The sequence below is a fragment of the Amblyomma maculatum genome, chromosome 4 (assembly GCF_055883805.1).
Source record: "Amblyomma maculatum isolate TAMU_Amacu chromosome 4, ASM5588380v1, whole genome shotgun sequence".
In the NCBI taxonomy this organism is placed as follows: Eukaryota; Metazoa; Arthropoda; class Arachnida; order Ixodida; family Ixodidae; genus Amblyomma; species Amblyomma maculatum.
In genome coordinates, this window is record NC_139347.1 from 160259810 (window position 1) to 160277759 (window position 17950).

Here is a 17950-nt window from a genome sequence, read left to right on the forward strand (position 1 = left end):
TTTTTAACGTGTGCCAGCATCACACATTTTCATCTTGTGTCATCGCTGTGTTTATTTTAGTTTCTTTCAGCTGTTGACGCGCTATTTTGCTACTTTTTATACACGATGGAACCCGAGGCACGCTTTCATTTTTACCGAAAAAATTAGGTGACGGAAGATTGCTTGAACAAGTTGCCGACGTGTAAAGAAGTAAGTGGTCATTGTTATGTGGGCAGCATTCGTTTGATCGAGCATGCGTTTAATCTCAATGAAGTTGGAGAGCTCCATGAGTTGCGGCCGAAGCACTTCTTAGAAAATTTGTTCTTGCGCTTATCACTTGTGAAGCATCGAAGTCTGATTGCTAGCCGGATAGAAAATATACTGGCTTCTTCGCGGAGCAGTACCTACCCAAAGCAAGGAATGTTCGTCCGAAAGTATGAAGGTGTCAAATTTCTTTTCAGTGGAAGCAGTGATGCCTGAAGGTAAGCGTTTGTGCTGACACGCACAGTGGCACGCGCTGTGACTCGCGTTAGGCAATTTCAGAAGTATTTTCATACGACCGGGGAAACACTTAACCAAGCATACTACGATCTACTCCCGTAAGGGTCAACAAAACTACGCGGAAAAACAAACATCCACCCGTAGCTGGAGTGGTAATGATCGCGATAAGTGTGCAAGAAGGAACACACCTCATCACAGTTGCTGTAAAAGATTTCTTCGTGTCATCTCCGCTGTAAACTTTGACTATTCAAGAATGAACCAAATGGCGCCGTTTCTTCCGGCACTGTGCGAAGTGCCCCGCATGTGTCATCACCTGAGAGCTCCGTTCCTCTAGCAGATAAATATGATTATAGAGCAAAGCAGCTATGTAGCGGTGCAGCGCATAATTTTCTCAAAAATTATTGCCGTGATTTATGACCACTTCATTAGCAGCAGCGACAACAACGTTGCACGTGTGCGGCTTCGTAGCAGTAGATTGAACTTGCCGTTCTACGCTTCGACAGCGCGCGGATTCCGTGAAATTCCTTCTGGCTGATTAGAGTTTGAGTATAGGAAACAATGTTGCCTTGTTATGGGCAATATACTGCTTTAGTTTTGCTGATGTTTCAGCGTGACTGGAATAGTTTTCTACTCTGGACCTTTTTCTTTTCTTTTTTTTTTTTTTCATACTTTCTAGTTTTCATTTTTTGTCATTCGTATGATCCACGGGTTATATTTTGAAAACCTATTGCAATTTTCAGAAGCGTGAAAGCGTTCGATTCAGTGAAAAACTGAACTTTTGAAGAAAACGCATGTCATTCGCATCGCTGTTGAAACTTAGAATTGAGTCATGATGAATATCAAGCGTACCGGCATATGATTCATCATATATGCGAGCGAAAATTAGGAAAGAACCTGCCCTATATTGGTGTTTAAAGTTTCCATTCATCAATGTGAGTACAACAGCTTTGCGAACAGAAATACTGGTCGTTGCATGGCATTAGACGTATACTTCAAGATATAATTTAACGTGAGCTGCTCAAGTAGTATTTTAAACTAACTGAGTCAAGTAAAAAGTAAAAAAAAAATACCAAACATAATTTGTTCAATTGTGTAAGTAGAATATGAAAACTCGGTTTATACTTTGTTTAGTCAATTAAATCACCAGTGAAAGTAAGCATGTCATTTTGTTTTATATGGCGCTCTATATATCTATTCGATTTGGTACCAGCTCCGCGGAGGAATTAGGTGGCATATACAGTGCTCCTGAAATACAAGCTGCGTTATTTTTGTAATATATGCATTGAGTAGGGGCTAATGTCTTCTCGAGGCCACTTTGCGAAATCAACGTCGACAAGTTTGGAAAACAACTTCTGAAAATTAACAGCATTTCAAAATATCAACCAATTGGCAAGTTGATTGCAGTAGAAAAAGCAAGTTGGTGTTATGACGATACAATACGAAACGCAATACATCAGTAATCGATTAGTCGATTACCGTTACGTAATCTGCACTTACTTTTCGGTAGCAGTTATCGACCACGGCAATCGATTACAAATTAGAAGGAGTAATTGTTGTATTTCGTTACTTATTTGCTGCAACGTGCACTTTCCTGGCATTAACTGCTCGGTGGTCTGTATAACTTCGCAAGGCGACATTTCATGGGCGAATGTCTGAAGCTGCCATCTTGCGCAGTACATTTGAGGTTGGGAGGGAGACGATTGAAAGCAGGGAGCTAAGTTAACCAGAAGGCTGTTCCTGCTGACTATCCTGCACTGAAGAAGACACGTGATGGACGTGAAAGGGAAATTGTGAAGGAGCAGAATCTTAATTTTTAAAACGAATAGCAGCCCTTAGGGTCCCTGTAGGCCTTCAAGGCAGAGGATTGCTGTGCCCACAAATATTTGCCAAAGGCCGATGCATCCCAGATTACAGCACTGCACGCGTGCTTTTTTTTTTTGAAAAATGCAGTATAACCAGAGTATATTCACACTACTGTCTTAGTGCAGCCACATATTTCACAAGCAGGGCTGTAGGGTCATCGCTGTGCAGAACGGGCAATAAACACTATAGCAACACCAAGCTAAAGCGGGCACAGCAATGTTGCTTCACGTAAGGACAGGTTAAATGGGAAACGAAGACACAGTCCAGGGTCCTCTGTACCTAGGGCGACGGTCAAAGATCTCACCTATGTTACACGCAACGTGGGAGATTCTGCACCAGCTTGAGAAACCTACATGACGCCTCAGCACTCGGCGAAGGAGTACACTATCGAGGTCCATCTGTTTGGGCCGATCAGGAGGCCTCGTCCGTGATACGATTTCTTGTGATACAGCAGTGCATTGGCAGCCATTGAAAAATGATTTTAATTACTCTACCTTGGCCGATTTTGAGGATTACTGATATGATTTGTTAATGCGAAATGTGGCGTAGTTTAGCTTGCAAGCCTTGATAGGCTGCTTGCAAATCAGTGAGACCTGTCCATTCTTGTTGACGTGTTCTCGTCTTACGAAGTCAACTGCAGGGCAGCTAGTACCACACCAATCGAGGAAGTGGGCTGTATTTACCTTATGAAGGCGGAATTTTCGGAGAGGACCACAGACCATGAAGAACTCGTACAGTTAACTGATCCATTATAGCGGGCATGTGATAATTAGTATGTATAAGGAGATAAAACTCTGAACTAAACATTTATTGATACAGAAACAGCAAAGTGCATGCATATATAAACGATTATCAGCACAAGGAGCAGGGATTTAACACTTTCCCGTGCAAATTTAAAGGTGGAGTTTATATGTACCCACAACTTTCTCGCTTAGTACCGCCGCCACGGATGTTCGTTGTCGGCACTCGTTAAATACGCTTTATCGATCCTTACGAGATTCGGCTGGCGGTCTGTTGCCGGCAGCAGCCGCGTCGGGAATCGCGCTCGGTGGTCCTTCTCGCCCGCCGTTCCGCGTTTTCCTCGATGTCGTCGTGGAAGTTTCGTTGACTTCAATTCACCGCCGGAGGTCCTTGCAGCTGGTACTTCCCTATATGTAGTGTTCATCTTTGCCACGTTCGAATAGCTGCCTCCGCTGTCGGCAACAGACGCGGCAAGGATCGCCGCGGCTCGTTGCGTCGGCGTTAAGGTGCACGCTTAAGGGCCTCGGCCGCCGGCCTTGACGATAGCGGCGCCTCATTGCGCCTTAGAGCACTTTGTTCTATATTTTTTTTTAATTTCTGTATAGCAGCCAACTACCGACAGTAGCTATGCCTAACATACAGTAGCGATTTTAGAATGGCGTGAACCGTGTCCGCGTGCTTCAATGAGGCGCAGCCATTTCAGTCCCGCGATGGCTGACGGCCAGTAGCACAACACGATTGTCTGTTGGCTTTGCTTTGTACCTTTAGTATGGTGGCACAGTCGTGACTGAAGTTTGGCGGGAAAACATGTCCTTGAAACGCTCTTTCGAATGAGGTGAAGGTAACTACACTCCGAAGTGCGGTTTTGAATTTTTGGGCAACGCAAAACATGTGTGCCAGCTGAGGACCGGCGATCATCCTGCACCGCACCGTGACTAGGGACGCCGGCCAACCACGAGAGGTCGCCGCGCCATCAAACCCTATAAAAACCACCGCCTGGCATCATCGCCCTGGGATTCGCAGCCACAACTGCACATGTGTAACTCGTGTCCTTTGCTGTTATAGGTAGGCATTTTGTTTCTTTGTTCTTTCAAAGTTCCTGACCTCAGTGGCTGCCAATCCCTATTACTGTGTCTTGATATTTGCTTAAATGGGTATTGATGTGTGTACGTACCGTGCTCGCATTGGTTCATTTTTTGCTCGTCGGTCAATTCACTGCTCCCGTAGTGAGCGTTTCGCATCAGAATGTGGCCTTCTACGTATGCTGTGCCCTAAAACTTCTTCGCTTATGTTATCCATGTGTATTGCAATGCTCTTACTCTGTGCGGGCGACGTAGAGGCTAACCCAGGTCCTAAGATTGACGATGTACTCACGCTGCTAAAAGAGTGCCACGCTGAAACCACTACGTCGTTAAGAGAAATCAATCAGCAGATCAACTCGATAAATGTGCGAGTGTCCACTATTGAACAATGTCTGACTGGTGTATCGGGGCTCAAAAACGGCCTTGTCACAATGAGCGACTCTGTGCAGGAATGCAAGGTGAACATTAACAAAACAAACAGTGAATTGATTGGTGTGGCAGAGGACATGAACAACCGCATGCGAAGAAATAATTTGATCATCAAAGGCCTTCCTGAAGTCGAACAAGAAGGATATGCTGAATCCGAGCGCATTGTCAAAGAATTTATAGGTACCTATCTTGGTATTCAAGTCGGCGACATCGAAAGAGCCCACCGGTTAGGACAGCGTCGTGCTGATAGTCATCGGCCAATCATTGTTAAATTCCTTAACTTTAAGTCTAAAACCGAAGTTCTAAGTAATGCATTCAAGTTAAAGGATGTCAAAACACCAAAAGTCTGGTTGGATGAGGATTTTTCTCCTAGAGTTCTTTACGAAAGAAAAAGGCTACGCGACATCGCCAAGGATCAACGCAGTGCAAACGAGCGTTTCAGTGTGCGCTACAACAAACTACACATGAGGGGCGGCATTTATCGCTATGATTCAGCCTCAGACTGTGTTATTCGTATCTCTGCCCCTCATGTGCAAGAACAAAGCGCCTCTGCTACTGTAATCGATACTTCTGACTCTCAAAACCAAGAGGAAACCACTGAATGACAGTATGTAAAACCACGTAAGAAAACGGCCACACCAAATCCGATTTCTCTGCTCTTGGCAAATTTCCGCAGCATATTTCGTAAACTTGATGTTTTAAAAACAATAATTCACACTTGTTCTGCCGACATCCTTGTGGGAACTGAAACTTGGCTTTCTAATGACATCGCCAGCAGCGAACTAATGTTCCCATCGTCGTTTGTACTTTTCCGTCGAGATAGGATCGGGGCTAGAGGAGGAGGAGTGCTTATTGCGGTAAAGGAACAGTTCCAACCATCGCTCATAGATATTGAATCGCCTCTAGAAATAATCTGGGTCTCTGTTCACTTTTCGCACATTCATTGTGTCCTTGGTGCTTGCTACCGACCGCCAGACTGCCGCTCCAATTTCTCTGAACTGTTCAGTGACGCAATTGATCAAATCTCGATCAAATTTCCACGCTGTTTTCTAGTCATATGCGGTGATTTTAACTATCCAGCCATAGATTGGAGCACCTCATCTATTAACACACAGCATGATCGCGCAGAAAATCTTCGGTTTCTTCACTGCCTTCACTACCATCACCTCACCCAGGTAGTCGATAAACCAACTCGCGGAAATCACATATTAGACCTCATCCTGACAAACAGTCCTGACCTTGCATGTACTCAAGTCATGGAAAACATCAGCGATCACAGAGCCGTTCATTGCTCATTGTCTCTACCTCGCACTGAAAAAACAAAAATAAAAAAACAAATACTTAACTATGCGCGCGCAGATACCGAAAGAATAAATATCATGTTAGATAGTTTTTTAACCGAGTTTCACTCCAGCTTCGCGAGCCGTTCAACTAATGAAAACTGGTGCTTATTTTGAGATCAGCTAAAATATATAGAAAATTCATGTGTGCCCAAATGTACAATAACATCTCGTAAAAGCGACCCATGGCTCTCGGGATGTTGGAAGACACCTAAACAGGAAGAAGAGAGCGTATAGAAAAGCTAGTCGGTCAAATGCCCATGAAGATTGGCAGAAATACAAGGAAATTTCCAGGCTTGCCGAAAAAACAGTTGCTGATGCGAAAAAGAAATATTTTAATTGCACTCTCCCAAATCTTTTAAAAACAGATCCTAAGAAGTTCTGGAATATGGTAAATCCTAAGCAAAATCAGTCCATTCCAGCCCTGACAGGGACAGATGGCAACATACTACCACCAGAGGAGTGCGCCGAACACTTTAACAGGCACTTTGCCGGCGTATTCACACAAGAACATCCAATCTCCGATTCCCTTACGCTCCCCAGGCTAAGCATCCCGTTCGCATACCCGTCCATTATCATCACCGCCCATGGCGTAAAGTGCGCTATAGACCGTCTACCGTTGAACACTAGCCCAGGGCCCGACGGCGTGAGTGCTAAACTTTTAAGGCTAACAAGTGAGTTTTCAGCTGTTATACTTTCCCTTATATTTCAACAATCAATTGATTCTGGATGTGTACCTGATGACTGGAGATTAGCCTATGTTCTACCAATACCTAAATCTGGCGATAATATACTTTTCAGCAACTACCGGCCTATTTCGCTAACTTCAATCAGTTGTAAACTGCTCGAGCACATTCTTTACTCCCACATTATGGCCCACCTGAACCAAAACAATTTGCTGATAAACAATCAGCACGGTTTCCGTCCGAAGCTTTCATGCCAGACTCAACTTTACGAACTAGTAACAGACATTCACACTTCATTGCATCTGATTCATTATGTGGATGGCATCTTTATCGATTTTTCAAAGGCTTTTGACCGTGTACCTCATAAACGATTACTAATAAAAATACGCAATCTGGAGTTAGATAATAAGACAATAAGATGGCTTGAAGCATTCCTCACCAATCGTCTTCAGGCCGTTAAACTGAACAGTACTATTTCCAGTCCAGCACCAGTCAGGTCTGGTGTCCCTCAAGGTTCGGTAATAGGCCCGCTTTTATTCTTAATATACATTAATGATATAACTGATAATATTACTTCTACAGTTCGGCTTTTTGCCGATGATTGTATATTCTACAGAGATATAAGCAGCCCTAACGACACAACTACTTTGCAATCTGACTTAGACAAGCTAACGGCATGGTGCTGCAACTGGCAGATGCAAATTAACGCAGAAAAGACTAAACATATAAAGTTTTCCATAGGTTCAAAGTCTTCTCCCAAAATCTACACTATAAATAATGGTTTAATAGACTCGGTCTCCTCGATTAAATACCTTGGCGTCTACCTAAATTCTACATTAACATGGACTGACCACATAGAGCAAATTACGTCTAAAGCACAAAAGAAACTTGGCTATCTCAAGCGTCGCTTATATCTCGCCGACAGGGACACCAGACTTGAAGCTTATAATTTCCTTGTACGTCCTTCTCTGGAATATGCATCAATAATTTGGCACCCTTATCAAATCACCCTAACTAACATTCTTGAATCCGTCCAAATAAAGCTGCTCGATTCATCTTGTCATCCTATTCACGATATCAAAGCGTTTCATCTCTGAAGGAAACACTCAACATGCCATCCCTATCAGTGCGCAGAAAAATCACCCGTTTATTGTATTTTCATACACTTTATCATAATAGCACTCAGTTCACCCGGTCTCATATTTCTCCAGCCCCTCATACGTCACATCGCGTTGATCATGCCCATAAAGTTAAACCCATTTTTGCCCGGACGGAAAAGTACAAACATTCACCATTAATCTTATCAATAAAAGAATGGAATGAACTGCCACCCAGAATCGCCACGATAACAGAATCATCTTTATTTCAGTCAGCATTGAAAACCTACCTTGAATCATTACACTCACGGTAAATGTTTTGGACCACTCTGCCGTCTCTTTTCCTACCGCTGTCTTTTTTTTTTTTTTTTTTTTGCATGAATTTTCCCCGCGATTGCACTAAACTCAGTTTCTATGATATAATGCTATGTTATCTCTGGGTGTGTTGCTATATGAGTGCTACTTCACCATCTCCATTGTTCTGTTTGTTCTTTTTTTTTTTTGTTGTTTGTTTGCTTGATTGATTGTTTCTTTAACAATGAATTGTATTCTGGCTTATGTTCCCCCCCTATGTAATGCCCCCAGCGGGCCTTTAGGGTATCTGAATAAATAAATAAATAAATAAATAAATAAATATAGTGTCTCGCATCGTTTCGGCGGGCGGTCCTCAGTTTAGGAGCTCTGTTCGTATACGCCCGTTCAAAGATGAACCAGTGTCGGCACCTATGTTGGCGTAACCAGTGGACAGCTATAGGTTGGTATAGCGGCCACCTTATCAAATTCGCACTCTCCACATGCAGGCAGCAAGAGATTATGCTCGTCCTTCCGCAACTAGCCATGGTGATCCGGAGTACAAACGTCTCTCGTATACAGTCAAGTAAATGGCAGCGTCAAAATTCTATGGATACCCCTTAATGGCATCACGGCCCGAACTGATAGGCGCAGCTTAAATGTACCTGTCATATCGCAAGCCTTGCAAGCTATTGCAGACAGTCTGAATGGCACCGCTGTGGCTCCTGGAGAGTGAAGTGGGTATGCCAACTGAACGTGGAAAGCGGAGGAGGAGGACAAACAGTGGTGTTTGGCGTTGTCAGCGTAAAATCACGAGAATGTCTCTCGTATGTGTAAGTTGGCGGTCTCCTGGATAGTAAGCATGAAGGCGGTATAAACTGCTATCCGAATTTCCTTACGGCTGTCAACACGGCGGCTGTCAGATTTCAAGGTTAGTTGGGAATTGAAACCGGAGCCCATGGATCTCTAGTAGGATCTCTGGGTCTCTAGTAGCGTTTAGTGGGCAAGGAAGCAGGGCAACAGCGAACATGCATCAAGCGTCATTTCTTTTCCTGGTGCAGATATTGATCCTGCTTGCCCCTTGGAATCACCATTTCGGCGCCACGACTGCGCAGTAGCGTCTATTGCTGCTGACGCCGGATGACAGCCTCCAGATTTTCGATTAACCGCCAGCCGGACCGCTTCGCTGCTAGGGAACGGCCCATTTTTTTGAAGACTACTTACCACAGCCCACCTTAGACAAAGACACCGGCATCTACTGAAACATCATCTCCGACACACTACTTAAGAAGTCGGCGCCCCAGGAATCCGTTTAGCGGGCATGGAAATACCGGAACAGCGAACATTCATCAAACGCCATTTCATTTCTTGGTGCAGGTAGATTCAGCTCCTGAACTATTTTGCAAAAAACTCTGACGATATTTTTTCTAGCACTTCCATGCCCACAAGTGTTGCTCTCTTTGACTTGTGATTGCGTTCATGTCGAGAAGTTGTCAATAAATTCCGGTGACGTTGAGTTGAATCTTGGACCCTCTAAGGAGGGGTCTTCCATCAATACAGTGAATTAGTCTCACTAATAAACTCTTTACATGATAAAATGAATTCCAGGCACGACGAAGTTATGACCGCTCTCAGTGAAGTTAGGGCGGCCCAAAATTCAATGGAGCTGGATATTGTAGATATTGATGGCCGTCATACTGCAGTGGAAAACAATATTCGCACATTTGAGGCGCTGCGCAGGTTGAAAGTGTTGCTCATATCGTAGCACTTGATCGGAGACTGTACGAATTTGAAGATCGTTCATGCCAAGATAACTTAATATTTAACGGTATCAACAATAGTTCTCAAGAGACTTGGGCAAGAGACTTGGGCCGAACTCGAACAAAAAATCTGCTCCGTTCTAAATACCCCGTTTAACTTCGATTTAGATGAGAGCGACGAACGCATATCCCGATCCCATAGACAAGGCTGCTTTGTATGCGACAAATGTCGCCCCATTATTAATAAATCCGTGTCTTTTAATCTTAAGGAAACAATTCTTGCCTCAAAAAGAAAGTTAAAAGCTTCCAAGGTAACTGTTAGTGAAGATTTTTGCAAAGCGACAAGAAAATGTGAGAAAAAAGCTTTTCAATTTTAGTAATCAAAGCGGCAAAAGATTTTCACTACGGTATAACAAGCTTCATATCGGCAATAAATGTTATGTTTACTCAGCGGACACCGACAGCGTGTGCGAAATAGGGTCATTCAGTGACAGCAGTCCTGCCGGGTCTGCGTCTGGCGCTAACCGCACCCGACCCAAAAACATGCTCCTGAGGTCGTTCGTCGGAATCTATCGTTTCTCTTCACAAATATCCGGAGTATCATGAACAAATGCCATGACCTATCATCTGTAATTAACGCATGCGCTGCCGATGTGGTGGTGTTAGCGGAAACTTGACTTTCAAACGTTACAAGCAAAACAGAAATGCTCGACTGTGAAAAAATTTACACCATCTACCACCAAGATAGGACTAGAAAACACGGATGTGATGTGCTGATTTCCATTGCCGATTACGTCGGATCAGACATCATCATTGTCCGTATTGTTCTCGAAATGTTTTGTGTCCGCATAAACTTTCACTATCAAAGTGCCTTATTCTGTGTGTACTATATTCCGCGTAACGCGGCATCATCTTTTTGTGGTGACTTTCACGATGTATTGAATATTTTGGTTACACAATTTCCTTCACTGCCTTTATTTCTGTTAAGGGATTTTATTTTTCCCAAGTAGATTGGTCCAGTCTCTTTTCAACTGTCAGAGATACTTTCGTGGTCAGCCAATCCTTTTTGAGCATATGCACGCACTTTACCTTTACATAGCTTGTTTCAGAGCCTACAAGATTTGGTTTTAGTACATCTAACCTGTTAGACATAATTCTTACCACTGCTCCTGATCTATTACCTCGTGTAACCTATATGCCCGGTTTGAGAGATCATTGTCTTATTCACTTCGAAATAACGGCGCTTGATACTAAAAACGTTAGTAGCATCAAGACAATTAGGGATTATTCCAGGGGCGACTACACATAAATTAACAGCGAACTGACACTCTTCATAGATAGCAGCACGCCCACCTTCATAGAGAGAACCGCTGACTAAAATTGGATTTTATTTAAGAATGATAATAATGATGATGATTATGATATCAGTGTTGGTTATACATAATTTGGCAGCCTACGACTGTTGTTACGACCGTGCATCATCCGCACTTGCGCGCTCTATTGTTCGCCTGTGGGCATGGATAAGTGCTGTGGATATGTGGCGTTGGTACAATGGCTCTAAGTGAGCCTGTTTCCAGGAATCCTGTTTTGTAAGCCTGTTTTGCTTTGTGGACACCCTGCAAATGCCAAATTGACCCCGTCAAGAGAACGTCTAGAAAAACACAAAGAAATGTCCCCCTGCGGGAAATAGCCGGAAGTGCTTTCGTTCAATTGTTCACCCTTCCCGTCGAGAAGCGCTATGGTCAAGTAAGGAATGCCTATTGTCCAAAGGAGGCGACAGAGTGACACGTCCGCTGACGTACAGGACAAGAAAGGAGCAAGGTGATTACGGCCATTAGAGGATTTCCTGGGAATGCAGGAAAGATTTGCAATGGTTGGAAAGGGACAATGCTGGGAGCCGTATGCGGCGCGCACGTGCACTTGGGTTTCTGAGAAGTAAATCCACTTGCCGGAACCAGCCTATCGATTCTTGGCTGAAGGATAGAAATGTACCTCCTCGCCGTTCCCGAGCTTTTCCCGCCAACAAGTGACCAGGCCCAACGAAACAATGCCGGGCCAGTCAGTGCTTCAGATCATCAGTGCAGTGATGTGTTCGATTGGATGCCGATATCTGAGGGGCGTGCCCTGGATTTGGTTGGTCAGCATCTTCAGAGAGGGGCTGGACATAGGGGGTTTTAAGGACGTTGCAGAGCACGAAATGTCGCTCTGAGCCCTGGGTAAACGGCTCATCCAGTCGCTTCTCGCTATGAACTCTTAACGCTTGCCATTTTGCTGATGTACCCTTCTTTTTCTTGTAAATAATCTTGTAAATAAGTTTTCTCAAAGTGCCATTAAACCTGCTTGTATATATTTTACCAACTTCGAAGATTCAATCCTTCATCAACCCCGAGTCTCTGCACGCTACCAAGTGAAGGCCGGGTCGACTTAGTCCCAGCGTTGGGATCTGGATCTACAAGCTACAACATCTGGTGATTCGAGGTGGATCAGAATCTACAAGCCACATCTTGTGATCGGAGGTGGCATCTCAAGCAACAAGCAGGCGCAACAATCGGCCAACAAGAGAGCAGCTCGGAACATCGATCGCATGTGTGGGTGAGTGCTTGGCTTTTCTTCTGATGTGGACCAGGTTCTAGAACAGGGTTAGATTTTAGAACTGGTAAAAAGTGTTGAAACGCCTTTAGGTTTGGTAGTTTGCACTGTTGTTTTGGAAGTAGCCGACACTCGGAGCGATCATGGACCTACAAAAGCTGCAGAAACCGGAACTGTTGCTATTGTGTGAGGAATTGGGAATTGATACAAGTGGTTTGGCACGAAAACCCTTGATTATAAAGGCAATCACTGATCTGGGAACCGATGATGAGGAGCTCAGTGAAGCATGGAACCTCATCGGTCAAAAAAAGGAACAGCTCAGACAGCAGAAAGAGCGGGAAAAAGAGGAAAAGGCGCGTGAACTTGAGAGGGAAAAAGAGGAAAAGAAGCGTGAAATTGAAAGAGAAGCAAAAGAGCTGGAGCTAGAAATTGAGCTCCGGAAATTAGAACTAGAGTTGAGCAAGAGGTCGGGCAATTGTCCCCAGCTAGCGGTACCTCTTCTCAACAAGGAGGCAGATTTCAAGATGTCAAAGTACATGCAGCCATATGTGATATCAGGGGATATCGGTCTGTATCTGGCTAACTTTGAGCGAACCTGCGAAAAACTGTCCTTCCAGCGAGACACTTGGTCTCAGAGATTATTGACGGTTCTGCCCTGCGAGGCAGCGGAGGTTGTCGCGCGGCTAAGCAAGGAGGACGCGGACAACTACCAGAAGGTCAAAGCTTGCCTTCTGAGAAAGTATAGGCTTAGCGCCGAGGCGTTCAGACAACGTTTTCGGAACGCTACTAAGTCCAGGGACGAGAGTTACCCTGAATTCCTGTATAATTTAAGAGTCAATTTGGGCGAGTGGCTAAAGAGCACTGATTCCTACAGTGATAGGGACGCTGTAGTCGAGCGAATTCTTTTGGAGCAGTTTTATACCTGCCTCCCGGAAAAAGAAAGAAATTGGTTACAGGACCGAGGCGACATTAAGTCGGCAACTGAAGCTGCCGAACTCATTGAGGAGTATGCTTCGCGCCGACAATTCAGCAACCCAGCAGTGGATAGGCCCCGCAATCCCAAGTTGAGTGTGATTAACCGTCAGAAAAGGCACTTTGCTAGATTTGCAAACGAAGAAAGGAAGGCTTCTTCAGGCAAACGCCCTAGAAAGGACGGCAGTGAGAAAAGTGGGGAAGTGACCAACGCGCAGAACACAAAGAACAAGCTTGGGGCTAGGAAGCCGCTCACATGCTTTAGGTGTAATGAGCAGGGTCACATTGCCGTCAACTGCCGGAAAGAAAAGATTGCTTTCTCGTATGTCAGTGACTGCGATGAAAATATGCAGCTTTTGGAACCCTACCTGGATGACCTAGTAGTCAACGGGAAGCCTTGCAAGGTACTGCGCGATTTGGCCGCAACGATGGATGTTGTCCATCCGGCGTATGTGTCGCCTTCCGACTATACCGGGCAGTGTGCATGGATTCGCCAGGTAGTGGAGGAACAGAGTGTGTGCTTGCCAATCGCGAACGTGGTCGTCGAGGGCCCTTTCGGCGAATTAACAACCGAGGCTGCCGTTTCAGGAAAGCTTCCTAAGTGCTATCCGTATTTGTTTTCCAACAAATCGGACATGCTACTGCGAAAGAGGGGCATCCTTTTCGGAGACCGAGTTGTGCAAGCCTTAACACGTTCAAAGGCACGAGAACTAGCTACACTGCTCATACCAGAAAATTCCACAGCGGAGGAAACGGCAGTTAAAACAGTGGTCGATGTGGAAGATAGCGGGTCAGAAAACTTTGAGAGCGAGGCATCTCAGTTAAATCAACATGAAAGTGAGCTTGTTAAGACACGGAATGAGGACGTTCTTGAGAGTAACCTCTTCCAACCAGTGTCTAGTAATCTCACGAGACTTTTAAGTGGAACCCGAGAGGACTTAGCTATGGAGCAAGACAATGCTCCCAAGATACATGAGCTTCTCAAAAAGACGGAGCAGAGAGGAGAACTAAAGAAATCCCAGCTGTCCGATCTGGGCGAGATAATAACTGAGTTTGAGGCCTGCTTCGTGGACAGGCCAGGCAGGACTGATTTGACTGAGCACGATATTGAGCTGACTTCAGACGTGCCAGTGCGATCAAGGTGCTACCGATTCTCTCCAAGGCAAAGAGAAATTCTGGATAGGGAAGTAACTCGCATGCTGGAATTGGGAGTAATAAAACCCTCGGAAAGCGATTATGCTTCGCCTATGATCTTAGTAGAAGCTCCAGGTAAAGACCCTAGGCCTGTGGTAGACTACCGAAAGCTAAATTCTCTCACCAGGGATCAAGTGTATCCTATTCCGAATATTGAGGAGAGAGTAGAACAGGTCAGTAGAGCGGCATATGTGACTACGCTGGACCTTACTCGAGGATACTGGCAAGTACCGCTCACTGAACGCGCCAGCAGATACGCGGCTTTCATCACTCCGACGGGCAGCTACCAGCCAACAATGATGAGTTTCGGGCTCAAAAATGCTTCATTTTGTTTTTCCCGACTCATGGATAGGGTTTTAAAGGGGTGTCAAACATTCGCGGTGCCTTATTTAGATGACATTGCGGTTTTTTCCGACTCATGGGCGGACCATATGGTACATCTAAGAGCTGTACTGAGCCTTTTGCGTCAAGCTGGACTAACCGTAAAGGCCGAGAAATGTTGCCTGGCAAGGGCGACCGTGGACTACTTGGGTCACAATGTAGGTCAAGGTTTCAGGAAACCCAGCGAGATTAAGATTTCTGCGGTAGCAGACTACCCGCGGCCGAGCACGAAGACGGAAATTCGAGCATTCCTGGGTCTGACTGGGTACTACAATCCCTACATCCCTAACTATTCAGCTTTGGCTAGCCCTCTGACCGACGCTCTCCGCAAGACAGAACCGACAAATGTAGTCTGGGACGAACAAAAGGAAGCCTCCTTCGTAAACCTGAAGGCTGTGCTGATTAGCCGTCCGATATTGCGAGCTCCAGACTATGACCGAGAATTCACGGTTCAGTGTGATGCAAGTAATCGAGGGCTAGGTGCTGTTCTCTGCCAGAGAGATGACGACGGTAATGAGCACCCTGTGCTCTACCTGAGCAGAAAACTGAGTTCTAGAGAGAGGGCTTATTGCGCGTCAGAGAAAGAGTGCGCTTGCATTGTATGGGCCATTCAAAAATTGCAGTGCTATCTTGGAGGGGCCAAATTCACCGTAGAGACGGACCATTGTCCCCTGGCTTGGCTGCAAACTGCGACATCGAAGAACAGTCGCCTTCTTAGGTGGAGCTTGATTTTACAGCAGTACAATTTTGAAATAAGATACAAAAAGGGGAAATTAAATGGGAATGCGGACGCGCTTAGCCGCTGTTTCTAAGCGGTCCGAGGTGTTCCTCACCATGTATCCAAATTGATAATCAGGTTTCTTTTTTTTTCTCGTGCACTTGTATATGTGTGACTATGTAAAGCAGCACGTTTGGTTTTCTAGGAATACGTGGGTCCTGAACTTCTTGAGAGTGGGCTTTTCTCGAACAACAATGGCAGTTTTCTTTTCACCTGGTCTCTTCAGACGGGAGCCGAGTGCTTGCTTCGACATGTGGTTGAGTTTCAGACAGCTCGAGCAATTTGGCCTACGACAATCAAGACAACGCGACAAGCAACAGCGAGCTTCAAGCGTTCAAGTGCAGGCTGTGTGTACTATATTCCGCGTAACGCGGCATCATCTTTTTGTGGTGACTTTCACGATGTATTGAATATTTTGGTTACACAATTTCCTTCACTGCCTTTATTTCTGTTAAGGGATTTTATTTTTCCCAAGTAGATTGGTCCAGTCTCTTTTCAACTGTCAGAGATACTTTCGTGGTCAGCCAATCCTTTTTGAGCATATGCACGCACTTTACCTTTACATAGCTTGTTTCAGAGCCTACAAGATTTGGTTTTAGTACATCTAACCTGTTAGACATAATTCTTACCACTGCTCCTGATCTATTACCTCGTGTAACCTATATGCCCGGTTTGAGAGATCATTGTCTTATTCACTTCGAAATAACGGCGCTTGATACTAAAAACGTTAGTAGCATCAAGACAATTAGGGATTATTCCAGGGGCGACTACACATAAATTAACAGCGAACTGACACTCTTCATAGATAGCAGCACGCCCACCTTCATAGAGAGAACCGCTGACTAAAATTGGATTTTATTTAAGAATGATAATAATGATGATGATTATGATATCAGTGTTGGTTATACATAATTTGGCAGCCTACGACTGTTGTTACGACCGTGCATCATCCGCACTTGCGCGCTCTATTGTTCGCCTGTGGGCATGGATAAGTGCTGTGGATATGTGGCGTTGGTACAATGGCTCTAAGTGAGCCTGTTTCCAGGAATCCTGTTTTGTAAGCCTGTTTTGCTTTGTGGACACCCTGCAAATGCCAAATTGACCCCGTCAAGAGAACGTCTAGAAAGACACAAAGAAATTTCCCCCTGCGGGAAATAGCCAGAAGTGCTTTCGTTCAATTGTTCACCGTTCCCGTCGAGAAGCGCTATGGTCAAGTAAGGCTATTGTCCAAAGGAGGCGACAGAGTGACACGTCCGCTGACGTACAGGACAAGAAAGGAGCAAGGTGATTACGGCCATTAGAGGATTTCCTGGGAATGCAGGAAAGATTTGCAATTGTTGGAAAGGGACAATGCTGGGAGCCGTATGCGGCGCGCACGTGCACTTGGGTTTCTGAGAAGTAAATCCACTTGCCGGAACCAGCCTATCGATTCTTGGCTGAAGAATTGAAATGTACCTCCTCGCCGTTCCCGAGCTTTTCCCGCCAACAAGTGACCAAGCCCAACGAAACAATGCCGGGCCAGTCAGTGCTTCAGATCATCAGTGCAGTGATGTGTTCGATTGGATGCCGATATCTGAGGGGCGTGCCCTGGATTTGGTTGGTCAGCATCTTCAGAGAGGGGCTGGACATAGGGGGTTTTAAGGACGTTGCAGAGCACGAAATGTCGCTCTGAGCCCTGGGTAAACGGCTCATCCAGTCGCTTCTCGCTATGAACTCTTAACGCTTGCTATTTTGTTGATGTACCCTTCTTTTTCTTGTAAATAATCTTGTAAATAAGTTTTCTCAAAGTGCCATTAAACCTGCTTGTATATATTTTACCAACTTCGAAGATTCAATCCTTCATCAACCCCGAGTCTCTGCACGCTACCAAGTGAAGGCCGGGTCGACTTAGTCCCAGCGTCACGACACTGTATACTATATCAATAGAGATGACATTGGACATAATAGGGAAAGAAATTGAGAGAGGATTAATATCGAGAGGTTCTAAAAGGGGCCGCAGACGGGAACCATTACACGGCCGTATTATGCCCAAGCTGCATAAAAGTGCAGTCTCCCGGAGGGTCAAAATTGAAAACTGTTTTTACGTTGGCTGCGAAATCCTTACCGCTTACCACCGCACGCATTGCGCCACACGACAAATGAGAGGAGTGTATTCGAATGCTGTGTTCAGGCACAGCACACAAAGCCAATATGAGTGAAAAATTAAATTACGCTGTTATTTGGATCAAAAATTTGAACAAGCGAGAAAGCATCTGTGCCGTATGGGT